Source organism: Mustela lutreola, chromosome 18, assembly GCF_030435805.1.
Source record: "Mustela lutreola isolate mMusLut2 chromosome 18, mMusLut2.pri, whole genome shotgun sequence".
Lineage (NCBI taxonomy): Eukaryota > Metazoa > Chordata > Mammalia > Carnivora > Mustelidae > Mustela > Mustela lutreola.
In genome coordinates this window covers 40721492-40737065 of record NC_081307.1, presented here as the reverse complement: position 1 = coordinate 40737065, position 15574 = coordinate 40721492, and positions in this window count along the sequence as shown.

Below are 15574 nucleotides of genomic sequence, written 5' to 3'. Positions count from 1 at the left end.
GTGACTGATACAACAAAACTGGTGAAGTCTGACTTTTTTGGAGCCCTTTAGTGAAATAACCCAGTTTGGCACCAAAACAGCTTTCATTTGGAATTATCTATGAGCAGAGGCTTTATTAAGCAAAGTAATGAATGTGGACAAGATCGTGGGAGACATATTCGCACTAAGTCTATGTCCGAATCAACTGAAATCTCGCTTTATAAATATGCCAGCAGTTGACAGAGAAAGCCCCGTCTATCTGTTCTTCGAAGCTTCAGGAGGGCAGGACACCCTCGCTCTTTAGGGCTGTCTCTCCGGCCCCGAGTACCATGCCTGACATGGCGGGTGCTCCGAGGATGTTATGCAACATATAGATGAGTTGTAGCAAACCACATAAGGGCCTCTGCTGGATACTTCCTCAACATGCCTCCCCCCGTTTCGAATGCTAGTCAAGATGTTAGAGAGGAGAAGGGAGTTGGGGGAAATTGGAAGGGGGGTGAACCATGAGAGACTATGGACTCTGAAAAACAATCTGAGGGGTTTGAAGGGGCGGGGGGGTGGGAGGTTGGGGCACCAGGTGGTGGGTATCGGAGAGGGCACGGATTGCATGGAGCACTGGGTGTGGTGCAAAAACAATGAATACTGTTATGCTGAAAATAAATAAATTGAAAAAATTAAAAAAAAAGAAAACATCTAGAGAACCACTTTTGTCATGCAGTCCTTGTACACGTGAAAAGAAACCTAGCTGCAGATTGTCATCTATCGCACAAGTGGGGCTTGTGTCTGGCTGCGTTAGCAAATCCAGGACAGTCAAGCTCTTTGTAAACAGTGAGGGATAATCATGGTCATTTCTGGATGGGTTAGTCCCTCTCTTCCTCTCTCTCTCTTCATTCCTTTCATGTGTACTCTGGATGGGTCTATTGTAGTTTTGTAACTAAAAATACCAGACCCCTAGAACACTTCAGAAAACTGGGTATCAGGTGCACGTGGGCCCCTCCCCTGTCTTCTCCCCGCCCCCCTGCAGAGGGCACCACCTTGTCCTAAGGTCAGCATCCACTCTCTGGCGTATCTTATTCCTTGTCTGTAGCTCTGCATTTTCCTGCTCAGAAATAACCAGGGTGTTTCTAATTTTTGATATTGTAAACTGTATCGAATGAGGATTTTTAATAGTGCATGTTTGCGTATATCTGTGAGTTTTCTAAAGTACGTATCTGGAAGTGGAATTGCTGGGTCGTGGGAGCTGGCACCATCACCGTTACTAGCCGTCGTCAACTGCTCTCCAAAACCGTTATTAAGCTTTGGCTGGGAGCCCCAGCACATGGAGTTCCTATTGCTCCAAATTCCCTCAAACATTTGCTACAGTGTGATGTGCTATGTGGCCGCGAAATACTATGTTTTGATTGCCTCGCTCGCCCCGTGTTCTAACTGGTCTGTAGATTTGCTTGGATTTTCAATGTTGAAAATGGTATTACCTGCGGATATCATCCATTTCCTTTGTTCCTTCACGATTCTCCCAGGTTCGTCCGCAGGCTACACCCCCAGGACAACAGTGCAGAGGACACGGGACCCCAGCAGGTGTGTCTGAGTCACGTTCACAGCGGTGTGTGAGGGGACAGTCATGGTGAGTCCTCATAGGTACTGCTTGTCAGGCTAGCGAAGTTCCTTCTCATGCTTAGTTGCTACAAGTTGTATCTGTTTTTAGATCTCAAGGAATTGCTGAGTTCTGTCAATATTTTTTTTAAAGATTTATTTATTTATTTGACAGACAGAGATCACAAGTAGGCAGAGAGGCAGGCAGAGAGAGAGGAGGAAGCAGGCTCCCCACTGAGCAGAGAGCCCGATGTGGGACTCGACCCCAGGGCCCTGAGATCATGACCTGAGCCAAAAGTAGAGGCCTAACCCACTGAGCCACCCAGGTGCCCCGAGTTTTGTCAATATTTTATCTGCATCTGCTACAATACTTCAATTCTTATTTTCTCTTTTGGTCTGTGAATGTGTTGAATTCTATTCATGGACATTCCAATTAATCTGTTCTTGTAATTTTGGAATAAGCATTTCTTGGTGTGTTTATTAATACACATTGCTGGGTTATTTGCAAATATTTTATCAAGAACATTGACATTTATATTTCTTATAGTAACTTCTGCTACTGTCTCGGGTTTGGTTTCAACCCTGGATGATGTCTTCTTTGAAACATTGGTAGAAATCCCCAGTAATGTCCTGTGGCGCTTACATTCTCTTGTGATTTGTTCTCATAAAAGGTTGTAGGACTCCTCAGTATTTTAATGTATTTTGAGACAGTTTTGTTTTATTTTGAAAATGTTCCTTTTGTACAGTTTGACAACTGCGTTGCAACTGAATTTACGTGGTATTATCTTGTGCTTCAGAAAGTTCATATTGCCCCGTAGTTAAAGTCCCCTGTTGATTAATATTTGGGGCCACGATTTTTCAATTACATTGCCAAGTATTTGTCTCTTCTCTTAGTTATTCACTTTTTTTTTCCCCTAAGAGCCAGCATTTGTTTTGCTCCCCCGATCAGTGGTTTCCTCCATTTCCGGTTCCCGGTGCTGCTCTGGGTTTCACCGATCCGGCTCCCTCTGCTCCTGCTGCCTTTGCCCTGCGAGCCCTTCCTTCCAGTCTGCGGAGCCGGGGGTCCCGTTCAGTCCGTCTTCCTGACCAGCACGAGCGCTTCCAGCCGTGCGTCTCTGCCCACCCGTTGTAACTCACGGGAACTTCTCCTCCCACAGGCATCTTGTGCTTCAGAAAGTTCATATTGCCCCGTAGTTAAAGTCCCCTGGCTTCGTCCAGCCCCTGCCACCAATTCATGGGCTTTCTGGGGTGACAGTTTTGACAGGGGCTCCATTAAGATTCCTTCCTTCCGTAGACCTAGTGCATTCTCCTAAAAAAAAAAAAAAAGACTTTACTTATTTTTTATAGAGCAGTCTTAGGTTCATAGCAAAATTCAGAGGAAGGCACAGATAGTTTTCATGGGCCCTCCTGCCCCACCAGACACACAGCCTCCGGCACCATCGGCGTCGCCACCAGATGGTGCATTTGTTACGCCGGACGAACCTCCGTGGACACGTTGTCATCAGCTAGAGCCCCTGGTTGCCTCAGGGCACCTCCTGGTGTCGTTCGTCCTGAGGGTCTGCACCGATGTCTGATGGCAAGGATGCATCATTGAATACCGCGCAGAGTAGTTCCACGGCCCCCCAGATCCTCTGGGCTCCCCCGTCCCGTCATCGTCCACCCCTGGCCATCTCTGATTTGTTTCACTGTCTCCGTAATTCCGACTTTTCCAGAATGTCACACCATTGGAACCACATGGAGCGCAGCCTTCTTGCTTTGGCTGATTCCTCTACGTCTTCTCGAGGCGTGACCGTTCCTCCCTCCTCAGCACCAGAGACTACCCCGTTGCCTGCGAGGACAGAGTTCGTCGACCCGGCGCCGGCTGAGGGACATCTTGGTTGCTCCCACGCTTCGGCAATTATAGATAAAGCTGCTATAAACGTCCATGTGCAGGTTTCGTGTGGACGTAAGTGTTCTGCTTCTTTGGGTGACTACAGTGGACCATGGTTGCTGGGTCGTGCGGCTGTTCGGTACGAGGATGTTCTGTTCTGGAGGAAACCACCAAAGCTCCTCCCAAGCCCTCTGACCACCTTGTACCCCTGCCAGCAGCTCGCGGGGCCCCTGCGGCTCCACGTTCCCGCCGGCACTCGACGGTGCTGGTCCGTGTGTGGTCAGTGCTCTGGGTTTGGGACCTCCTCGTGTCTCATGCTGTCCTCCAGCGTCCGACCCTGTCCCTTCTGAGCCCCAAGGCCCCATGCTGTCAGATGCTGTCAGATGCTGTCAGATGCTGTCAGATGCTGTCAGAGTGTCTTCCCTGCCTTCCAGGCTCTCTATTCCTGCCACCAGGCAGCGCCTGCGCAGTCCTCTGAATTAAAAAGATAATAACAAACACTAAAAGCATTTCTAGGTGTTGGTAGACAGAGTTTTTCTACAATAGCTACAGGGCCCCTGTCTGCCATGTTTCTCAAATGGGAGGCCTCGGGGAGTGTTGGTGTAAATCAGTGTGTGTGTAAATATTATTATGTCAATAACAAATGTGTCAAGTTGTGTTTTTAGTTCATCGTGAGCTTACAGGTGGGACCGTGGACATCATTCCGTCTCACACACAGATTCCCTCATACAGCAGGTCCTGTTGGTGAAGTCTAATTCACGGTCATTATTTTTTAGGTTCTACTATGACTTCCAGCAGCAATGTCCAGTATGAGCTTTCTCTGACACCCAGACGTGTGTCAGACACAACTTCAGAAAGTGGTGGTTTCCATGTAAATTTACCTTCTCAAACTTCATGCGATTTACCCAAGTTATTTTCCTTGTCAGCCCATGTCCTTCTTAATATTTTACTTCCACGTCGATGAACCCCATCCTGGAAGGGACTCCTGTGCTTGCAGCTCGGACGTGTTCTAGAACGAGGACCCGGCACCCGTAAGAGGGGGAGATCGTGGAGCAACACGGAATCTCTCACCGTCCACAGTCTATGTTCTCGTCACATGTCTCTTTGCTACTGTTCTAGCTCAAGTCCTTAAGACTTGTACCGAGACCAGCTGTTGGCGTCCTGCCGGGGGCTTTCTTCATCTGGCTTCCCTCCACCCGACCCGTCACTCTGCGTAAAGCCAAGCAATGGTGAAGAAAATCCCTTGTCCGAAAAGCTTTGCAGGAGTGCCTGTTGCCTGCGGACTGACAGTCCGCTTCCTCCAGCCCGACTTGCATTTGTGCGACCCGTCACTGTGCTCCACGCACCGGTGGCTCCAGCAGCCCCCTTTGCTCTCAGGCCACCCTCACGACGCCTTCCACCTCCCTGCCCTGTCCTACAAGGATGGTTTTCTCTCTGCCTGGTCCCCCCCTGCCCTTTCTCTTGTGGAACTTCCTCGAGCTGTTTTGTTACCTGCAAGGTTCCTGGGCTGTGTTTCTGCCTCACCAAGCCTCAGTGCGGGACCCAGCTCGCACCAAGCCTTGTCCCCGGAGCCATTTCCTTATTCTTGAAGAAGCTGAAGCACCTTTATCTCAGTCCTTCTTCCTCGACCAGTTCGCGCTCATATTTTATGACATTTACTTAATCTGACGGCGTAGTGCTGATCCCACACTTTATTTCCCGTGGTGACGGGTTCCTAATCCCTTGAAAGAGGTACGTCTTCTTACCCAGCTCAGCATGGATTGCGTCACCTTTCCTGCACAATTCTGTCATCCCACATTCTTACTTCAGTGCCAGACAGGCGCCGGGGAGCCTGCCGGAGTCTCCCTGGTGTTCAGTTGGGCAGGACAGGAGCCGCTGGGGAAGCGTGTCAGACCCACAGAGCGTCCCCTCCTCCGCGCTTGGGGGTCCCTTACGCCATTGCCTGTGCCGAACCGTGATTCCTCACGATGGCATCTGCTTAATGTCGCCTGAAAAGATCTTTATTTAGAGGACTAGCCACAGAGCTTCAAAAATCTTACAATTCCAACCGCTTTCTCTCTGTGTCCCTTCCCCGTGCCCTTCCTGCCGCACTCACAGCCGCAGCCCTGTCCCGCTCCCCGCTGGTGGTGGGACACACACTGCCTTCTGCACATGCGGCTGCTTCCATTCTCCCCTCCTGAGGTCTCCCGTCACCTTTCCTCGACAGCACGTTAACCATGCACATATTTTTTTCCCCTGAGAACATACTTTTTTTTTCCATTTGTACCATGGAGGAGGCTCTCAATCTAATCTAATGAAGGAAATGAGATTTCGCCCTAAATCGCCGTCAAATGTTCCACCAACGCCTACCGATAGGGTGACACAGAAATCGATTTGTTTATAAATAAAGAGCTACTTAAACCTTAAGGACTATTTACCAGGGGCACCTGGGTGGCTCAGTGGGTTAAAGCCTCTGCCTTCGGCTCAGGTCCTGATCCCAGGGTCCTGGGATGGAGCCCCGCATCGGGCTCTCTGCTTCCCCACCTCTCTCTGCCTACTTTTGCTCTCTCTCTGTCAAATAAATAAATAAATTTAAAAAAAGAAAAAGAACTACTTCCCAAATGAATGTATAAATGAACAGGAGGAAGACAAAGAAACACAAGGAAAGAGAATGCAGCTCTGGAGGGTGACAGGCTCATCGGTTGGATGTGTGGGTTTTCCCTTGATGAACGCATGTACCAGAACACGGATCTGCGCACCCACGAGACATACGGAGTTTATCAGTTATACCCGGGAAAAGCAAAAGAATCAGGAACTGGAAACTCGGCATCAGCGCGTCCACTCAGTGCTAGCGACGCGTGCTTCGTCTTTAAGACGGAGACACTGGCTACCTCTACCTGTTTTCTCCTGCGAGCGCTGATTTTCCTTCTACCCTACTCACGCTTCAGCTTAATGCTATCATTTATTTTGCATTATTTTTTGTCATCATGGTTTAGTGGGACCTCTCAGAATGAATATCTACTGTAAGTGTGATCGAATCTTATTTTAGCTCTTGACCGGAGCAGATAAACATCAAGTGACACACAGTCCCTCCAAGAAGTGAGCTCAGCAGAGGCCAAGGTCCCCTGGATCACTGAGTGAACACGGGGTCCAGAAGACGACCTCACGTCAGCTTTCTTGAAATGCTCAGGAAGGCGCTGGGGTAGCATTTGGTGTCGCAGATGGAAGCTGCGCCTTCACATATCCCAACGATCCCGCCAAGTACTGCAAGACGGTAAGTTTGAGCTGCCTCCTACCTAGGGGGGCGGCTGGCGGTGTGTCCTCCCCGGGGAGCAGGGACCTGCGGGGACGTGGTCCTCTGCAGGGGGGAGGGCTGGGCGTGGCCCCCAGGACAGTAAATTTTTCTGTTCCCTGAATCGGTCACTGTAGCATCTCTGCCGCTCAGTCAGCACGTCAGCCGACTCGAACGTTCCCACAGGCGTCTGCGATCTGCGCGTCTGTTATTTTCCAGGGAGGCTTACGAGGCAGGACCTCTGCCGTCCAGCTGCTCTTCAAGCACGTCCGCGGGGAAACGCATTCCCTGAGCGTGGGTCTCCAAGCGCACCGTGTGTTCGGGCAGCCCGTGCTCCCCTGCACGCCCAGTGGATGGTGGCCACGGTCCCGCCGGCCCAGGCTCGCTGGGAAACCAAGACTGTGCTGCACCCTGGCTGCTGGAAACGTGCCTTCAGCCGGGGAAGATTCCAGACAGCGTTCCTGGGCGTTGTGACCTTGTCAGGGTCCAGGACTGTCAGGAAGCCACGTCCCCCCACCTGGCCCAGGGCGAGCGCTCCCTTCACGGACCCTCACCCCACCTTCCGGCACTTACTGCCGGCATCGCCATATGAAAGTGGCGTCTGTTATGTGCCTGAAAACAGCACATTCCTTAGAGACCTTCTGGGAAGAGAAACGTCTTCCAAATTCGGTTCCTGACTTCGAGAGGCTTGCAGAATCTTTCCCTCTGGCCACTTCACACCCAGCCGGCAGGGCTCCTTTGGGCTGTGTTTCATGACGATACCGCGCAACACCATTAGGAGCAGTTAACCTCATCCGTCAACAATTGGTACCTTATAATGATCTCTCTCAGGTCTACAATAGCCCAAGCAACGGATTTATCCTATTTCTTAAACTTTAAACCTGTTGCGACCCAATTGTCAAAGGCTGGTTTGCGCGAGCTGGACCAAAGAGGAGAGGATTTCTTGAACCCTACAAGCGGAACTGAGCGCAAACTCTGGAACGTTCACGCACGGCCATTTAAGGCATCGGTTGTCAGACCAGGAAGGCCGAGCTTGTTATTCCCACCGGGACAGCAGCTTTGAGGTCTTGTGGGTGCTTGTGCCAAAGCTGGCCTCCCCTCCAAGGCACTGCTTTCTCAGGGCTGTGCACCCCAGGCCCGGCAAGGCTTGGGGACAGCGCCGGTTCTAGAACCCGCGGAAGCAGTAAGACAGGAGGCTTGCTAAGTGGAGATTCAGCTCAGTGCCCTGAGGACACAGAGCAGGAGACAGTGACCTCCAGGACAGCTGGCCGGGGAGCTCGACAAGGCACTGACATTGGCTGTGGTCCAATGTTACCCTGCGGGTGGTAAGGAATGTACCAGGGGCAGAAAAGATGGGGGAAAAGAGATATTTTGGCACAGGCTGACTACTGAGAAGATGCTTTTATTTTATTTATTTACTTTTGGGGGACAAAGTTATTTAATGTCATTTTTAAGTTCAGGGACTTTTAGAGAAATGGAGTTTATATCATTTTCTGGCCCTTGCAGATTCCATAAAGAAAAGACAATATAAGTCTGACAGGCAAAGAGGTGATCTCAAAAGAAGGAAACTGGAAATAGAAAAACAAACAAAACATTTACTTCACGGTGAGAAATACACCGTGAACGGATCGAACCACGCTACGCAGCTCTGCCTCCTACAGCATGAGCAAAAGGGGCCAGAGGACATTGCGCCGCCGCCTCCCCGATGTCTGGGAAGAACCCTGAAGCTGATAAAAGGCATAAGGTTGTGGCCACATCACCAAAGTTAGACAGTTTCTGGGCATAACGTAAGCGAGAACTCGTTCTGTTTGTTGTTGAAGTTGGCACCACTTTGCTCAGCATTCGTGCTGATCCCTTTGGAAGGTCTCGCTGAGCACGTAATTCTCCTGGTCCTTCCCCAAACTGGAGGCAGAATGGCTTCCTGATGGTGTCTGACCGTATGGAGCATCTCCCGTGAGTCATTTTTGGTGGGATGATTGGAAGGTGGTTACACAGCGACGTGGGGACGGGGCACCTCGCCTCAACCGTTCCACTTGCTGGGCGGGAGGTATCGGCGTAGAGTGGACGATTTCTGGAACCTTGTAGAACCTGGTCTAGCTTCCCACGGAACCGTCTTGTTGGCTCGTAGACGGAGAAGAATCCGAGTTTGCAGACTGTGGCTCCACGCTGCTGTTTCCCGTTTCAGGCTCCAAATGCCCAGAGCAGGAAATAGCAAACCTTCCTTTGTGTTCGTCACCACGAGCGCGGATAACAAAATGCTCTGAGTGGGACCAGTTCCGTCCTTGTCAAGGTGCTCTTGAAGGAAACCATCTCTGTTCTCTGTGGCTTCATCTCCCCGTGTGTAAAACCGAGATGGAAGCTCTTTCCACGGCAGCTGAGCGGTCGGATGACACTTGCCCCAGTTCACAGAGCAGAGATGTGGCCAACGTGGTCTCGAAACCCGTGGCTCTTTGCCTCAGTCCCTGATTCCCACGGACGTCGCCAGCGCAGAATTTCCCACCCTGCCAGCTTCAGACATGACAGGCGCTTGGTTTCCTGCTTCCCCTCTGCAGTCCTTCACCCACTTCTAAGAAGCTGAACGTTACCATGAACGGGCATCTTCTTGACTCAATTCTCCGGAGGTGGAACAGGATGCTGCAAGAGCAGACACTGATCCTTCTTAAAAGGAATATGATTTCTGTCTCTTCCGAAGCGTGAGCTATTGTGAGAGGCTGAGCTTGGCGTCTGGTGTTGATGTGCCATGGGAGAATGTGCAGGTGGACACCTTTATTTTTAGATCATCCACAGTCCTGGGTCCTGAAGGCTGATGGAGAGAAGCTGTAGACGAGACAGCTTGTGCCGACTCTCTGCCACTGGGGGTTTGCGGGGTCGGAGGGGTGGGCAGGGCATGGCTGGCACGTCCAGAAGGAGCTTATGCAACACGGCACAAGTGACCCAGCACACGCCAGGTGTCCGGGCCGTTCCCACGGATAGAATGCGCTGCCCGTGTTCTTCCCTAATGAAATTGAAATCTTCATGTCTTATGTAACTCAATATCCTATAAATACCCCTAAGTCCAGGGCTGATTTGTGAAAGCCAGACTTCCCTAAGCCTCCAGGGTGTTAGGACTCTGCATTTGGCTGCAGAACTTTGGGATAATCAGCTTTTAAAAAGCAAATGCCTCCATCTCCTGTGTTCTTCTGTGCAATCCAGGATAATTCCTGTTCCTTAAATAAAGTGGTATTTTGATGGATTGTATAACAGCTGTAAAAAAATTGCTACTTTAAGATTATTTTTCATGTCAAATTTTATACATGAAGTTTGCGCCCAAATACATGAAAGTGGAGACATTGGGAGAAGATGCAGATGTGAGAAGTGTGTGTGCCCTGTGTTTAGATTTTGTGTTTGTTTATATGCTTACTTTTAAAGATTTAAAAAAAGTCATTTATTTGACAGACAGAGATCACAAGTAGGCAGAGAGGCAGGCAGAGAGAGAGAGAAGGAAGCAGGCTCCCCGCCGAGCAGAGAGCCCAATGTGGGGCTTGATCCCAGGACCCCAAGATCATGGCCCAAGCCAAAGGCAGGGGCTTTAACCCACTGAGCCACTCAGGTGCCCCTATATACTTATTTTAAAAATTTATTCTATGGACCACAGTTTTCCTATAGGTAACTTATTTTTCATTATTTAAAAATAAAGTATCTGCCAAATACATAAGTATATCTATTCCTAAAGTATTAATACATTGTATTTTAAAAGTCTCATGGACTCTAAATTTATCATAAATCACATATATTAAGCAAACAGAAGCAATTAATTTAACAAAATAGCTAATCATTATACTCTTAATATTTTACCATAAATTCGCAGGACACTACAAATCTCTAACTTCTTTTGTGGAGAGCAGGCTAAAAACCACTGTAGTTCTCTTTCTGCTCTGTCTCCAATCTTAGATAATCCATTTATGTTTCTATCTTCCAAATACCAAGTGGGTATATAATGAAGGAGTCTTTTGAAGTATGTCAATAGATCAGAAATTAGGTTACCAACAGGGGCTGGTGAGGATGTCCCTAAAAGGGAATCCGTCCGCACAGTGGGTGGGGATGCACGCCGGTGACGCCTTCATGGCATTTCACATGTAACGTTTAGGGACATATTACGTATCAACCCTATATTTACTTTGTGTTTATTAAATTTCTAATATTTCATTTGTGTAGCATCTATGTTTATAGGGTATATATATATACTTCTATTACTTTGCATTTTTTTTTTTTAGATTTTATTTATTTATTTGACAGGCAGAGATCACAAGTAGGTGGGGGGGGGGAGGCAGAGAGAGAGGAGGAAGCAGGCTTCCCGATGAGCAGAGAGCCTAATGCGGGGCTCGATCCCAGGACCCTGAGATCATGACCTGAGCCGAAGGCAGAGGCCTTAATTCACTGAGCCACCCAGGCACCCCTTACTTTGCATTTTTAAAATACTGAATATAGTCAGTGCTCTTTGCAAAAAATCAAATAATATAAAGTGGAAAAAAAACCCCAATCTCTTGCTCACTTCCAGTTTTTAGTTACTGTGCTGCTGAAGCGAGCGCCTCCTGCTCACTTCTATGCCAGGTTCCTCTCCTGTGTTCACTTCCTCTACCCTCGAACCAGGCAGCCAGTGTCTCTACTTTGTTTTTATTCTTCCACCTGGAAAACGAGTACTAAGTTACCCTTCCGTCCGATCCGTCCACCCTTCCTTCTCTCCATCCGTCCATCTGCTCATCCTCTGATCTTCTGTCTATCTGTCTAGCCGTCCGTCCATCTGGTCTTCCGTCCATTTGTCCAGCCTCCATCTAGTCTGTCATCTCCCAGACAGCCAGACAGCCAGTCACTCTCTCCTTTCCGTCCTTCCAAGTGCACATCCAGCTCTTGTAAACTAGGGGTAGTTCACACACAGCACAATGGCATCAAGGGAAATTGGGCCGCAGAGACAATGAAGAGGGGATATGAAGATTCTGAAAGCTAGTGCACAGAAGTGCATGTCCTGGTGATGGCAGGGACATGACGTAGGGAAACGGGCGTAGCTCTGAGCTCAGGAGCACCCAGCGATGACAGGGACAGTGGAGCGAGCCTGAAGGAAACACCGAGAGATTCTGGGGATGCTGTACGTGATGTGCTGGGAAAGGCAACCAAAGGGAAAGTAGCTTTGTTCTCAGCCGCTTTGGTGTATGTCTAATTAAATAAAGCCACGGGGCGATGGTTCCCTTGAACCACAGTCTAAGTGCCCAAAGATCCATGCTGAACCAGTCCTCAGATACAGAAATATGAAATCGGGAGCCAAAGGACCATTCTTCTCAGCTCCCTTGATGGGCTGTTGGTGTTTGCCGGTCTTTTCATCTCTTTATAAATCCACGTTCATTTTCTCTTGGTCCTTGTGTGCCACCTTTACAGGTGGTGTCGGGAAACCCGCCCCCCAGTCTGAGGAAACTGTCCACAGCAGCACGGAGGACGTCTGTGTGAAATGCCCGCTACAAAGCCAGTGGACAGCAGGTCCTAGCAGAGGTGCTGGAAGGCTTCCGAAGCCACGGCTGCACAGTTAATGATGTTCCCAAAGTGCTGAGTACAGAGGACTTCCCATCCGAGATGTGAACGGTGGAGTATTAAGAGAAAAAAAAAAAAAAAGGAAAGAAAAATACCCAAAGTGCTCAAAGTGTGCAGCTCAGCAAAATCTACACACAGCACATGCACTCTCAAGGTCAGTTATAATTTATCTGACTTTAAGAATAAACTGAGGTCTTTGACAAAACACATGTCCAAAGAACAAAAGATGTGCATCTGTTTGCACAAACGGCGGCTTCCTCCCTAGCTGACAAGCGGGGCTGGCGAGCTGTGCCTGTCCAACAGCTGGGTGGGCTCCAGCGCGAACCCCTGAACTGTGCAACGATCCTACGAGCTCGTGCCCTGCCAGGAAGCCACTCTGCCCCCAGCGCTGGGTAGGAAAGCCCCAGGATTCCGTCAATTCACAAATCTCATTTCCCTCGGTGCACGCGACAAGGTTTCAAGTCCCAGAACCAGTTCTGGGGGACCCCGCAGGCAGCGAGGAGACCCCCTCACCTCCAGCGGCACAGCCCCTGCGCCCTGGCTCCAGGGGTTGCAGGGTTCAGGGCGGCTCCCTCCGCGCATGCTTGGCTACTTCCGCAGCCTGCCGGACCGGGGCCGAAGGAGGACTGACCACGACCACTACTGTCCCCTCCTTGCCCACAGTCCACACGCTGGCTGCCTCCTTGTGCCGTTCAGACACAGAGGGTCTGGTTGTGTCGCTGTCTTTCTTTGGTCCGAGTGCTGGTTTGACCGACCTTCAAGTGGAAGCTGCTGTTTGGTGAGTCAGAGGTGCTTTACCCCTCAGAGACTCAGGAGGTGGCCCAGGGTGCCTGCCACTCTTCTCCTCAGAAGGACGGAGCAAGGAGATGCCACAGTGGCCGTGACATCTGTCTCGCTAGCAAACTGTGGGTCTTTGCGAGCTCTGCTGCCCTTGGATCCAGATAGGGGCTACCTGGACCTCTGCCCTGACCCTCTCTGGCTGCTTCCTGACCCACAGAGTTAAAGGGACGTGCCCATCAGGGTCCTCACATTCTCTGGTGATTGCTCTTTGCGTAGAGAGTCTGGGGCTTCTTCCCCAGGTCCTTGTCACTTCACCAGTTTGTACCCAAAAGACACCTGTTTACCGGGATCAACAGGTGCATAGAACTTTGATCAGGGGTGGGTATCAACATGGCTGTGTGATGCCACTTGCAGGGTAGGAGGTGGGAAGTTCAGGGTGTTAGATGAGGCCAGGGCCCTGGTTTCCTCGTAACCCATGTTCACACTGGAGGCAGAGCTCTGAGAAGAAGGGGGGGTCTCTGGAAGAACCAGACCCCCTGGATATTATGAAAGTGTATTTGCAGAGGGCGGGCTTCAGAAACATTCCACTTTCCTGCTAGTTGGCTTGATTTTAACTTTAAAACATCTAGTGGTGTGATCTGTGACGTCCACTTCTGCTCTTGCTCTGACTTTGCAAGTCATGCAAAACGTGCAGAAAATTGATTTCCTGAAGCAGATCTGTAGTGTATTCTGAGCTCTTGCCAGGTGCAAAGGAATTAATGGCCTCTAAGCTTTGGGCCAAGTGAGAAGAGCTAGGATTTAGTGTTCGTTCCCCTGCTACAGGGAGCAGACCCAACTGGTAATGGGATAATGTCAAATCAGGCAGGTCAGATGTAGTAGCCTGGAAAGGATGACCACATGATAGGTGGATTCCAGGAAGCACTTAGCGTCAGGAAAGTCTAACTGGGGTTCTGGATGGACAATCTGGGGCGTGGGATGTGGGCAGTCTTGGGGGAATCCTGACTGGCCAGGAGACGTCAGGACCTCCGTCCCAGATTTCCCAGGTAGCGATGACAGAGAAGTCACAAGAGCTTTGAGGGATCCTGAAGGCGTTTGTGGAATGAGTCCAAGTGTAGGCAATTAATGGTGGGACTCACTGAAGAACCTGGTGGTCGAGGTGGTGTGTGAGGAACCTGAGAACAAAGCTATGACTCATCTACGATGCCTCGGGCCACAAAGCACAACAGATGACCAAGAAAGAAGATTCCCTGAGTATGGCTCCTGGGTTTCTCATCCCATCCAGACTGCAATGTCGCCAGACCCCAGGCATATACCTGGATGGGATTTAGTCTTACTATGGAGAGAGGAGCACTGTTCGAGCAGGTAAGCATGTGAATGAACGATTTCTAACAAGCAACTACATGAATATCTGGGGACAAGTTTACCCCCTGAAATGAAGCTGGTGAAAATTCAGCATTATGAGTGAGGTTAAGGAAGGGCACGATGTGGTGACCTAAGAAGTCATTTATGAGCGGTTGATGAGATCATACACTGTTGCCCAGGTCTATGCCAAGAAACTAAGAGACCAGGGTAATGGGTCGGTCGGAGATGACTAGAATAAATCAAAGCTAATCTATATTTTTAATTAACTCGTAACTTTTTAAGCAACAGATAGTTTTGTGAAGGGTAAAAAGCATCATTTACTAACGACCCTTCATTGAATAGAAACCAGGGAGAAGGATGTTACTTTCTCGTGGAATCCTTAATTTACAGTCACGGTGTTTCTGTGGGAATAGCGGCATGAGGAGGACGGGGAAGATGATGGAGACGATGAGGAAGATGATGATGATGAGGAGGAGGAGGAGGAGGGACAGCAGGGGGAGGGCGGCGCCAGTGTGTCTCCTGGGATGAAGCCTACAAGGATGTCGGTCCCTGGGGTCGGCCTGTGGTCCTCCCCACCGCTGGGGGTGATGGAGAACAGAAGAGACATGGGTCCTGGAAGTGAAGAAGCGGGGTGGCTGCTTCCGCTCAGCACGGCCCAGAGGGACAGCCTGATTTGGGGGATGCTCTTTCCTTGGAGCAGCGGGGGCTGGCGGATGCTGCTCTTGGACACGAGGCGGGATCTGGGCATTATGCTGGGCAAAGTTGCTCACGTAGGACCCTATCCAGCAACAGATTTCCTATAACTTTTATCGTCCAACCATCAGTACTTTATTTAAAAAGAAAAAAAAAAAAAACCACCTGACAGTGTCTACACATTCTGACACATCAACAGACACCAGAAATCACCAGGCTTGGAAGTAATTAGGTTAGCGTAAGTGCTCTGAGCAATTAGGATTCTCTCAGGAGGGACGAGCCACACTGGATCACATTATAGTTAACCTTTTCTGGTTTCATTTATCAAGCCAGCCTGTCAGACAGATGGGGCTGCCTGGCTTTAACCTTGCTCCGTCTCACAGTCTCAAGGAGAATTTTTGTACATTTCCTTTGCTGATAAGGGTTTCCCCTCCCCCCATACTGTTGATTTACTCACTTTCATCTCGAAC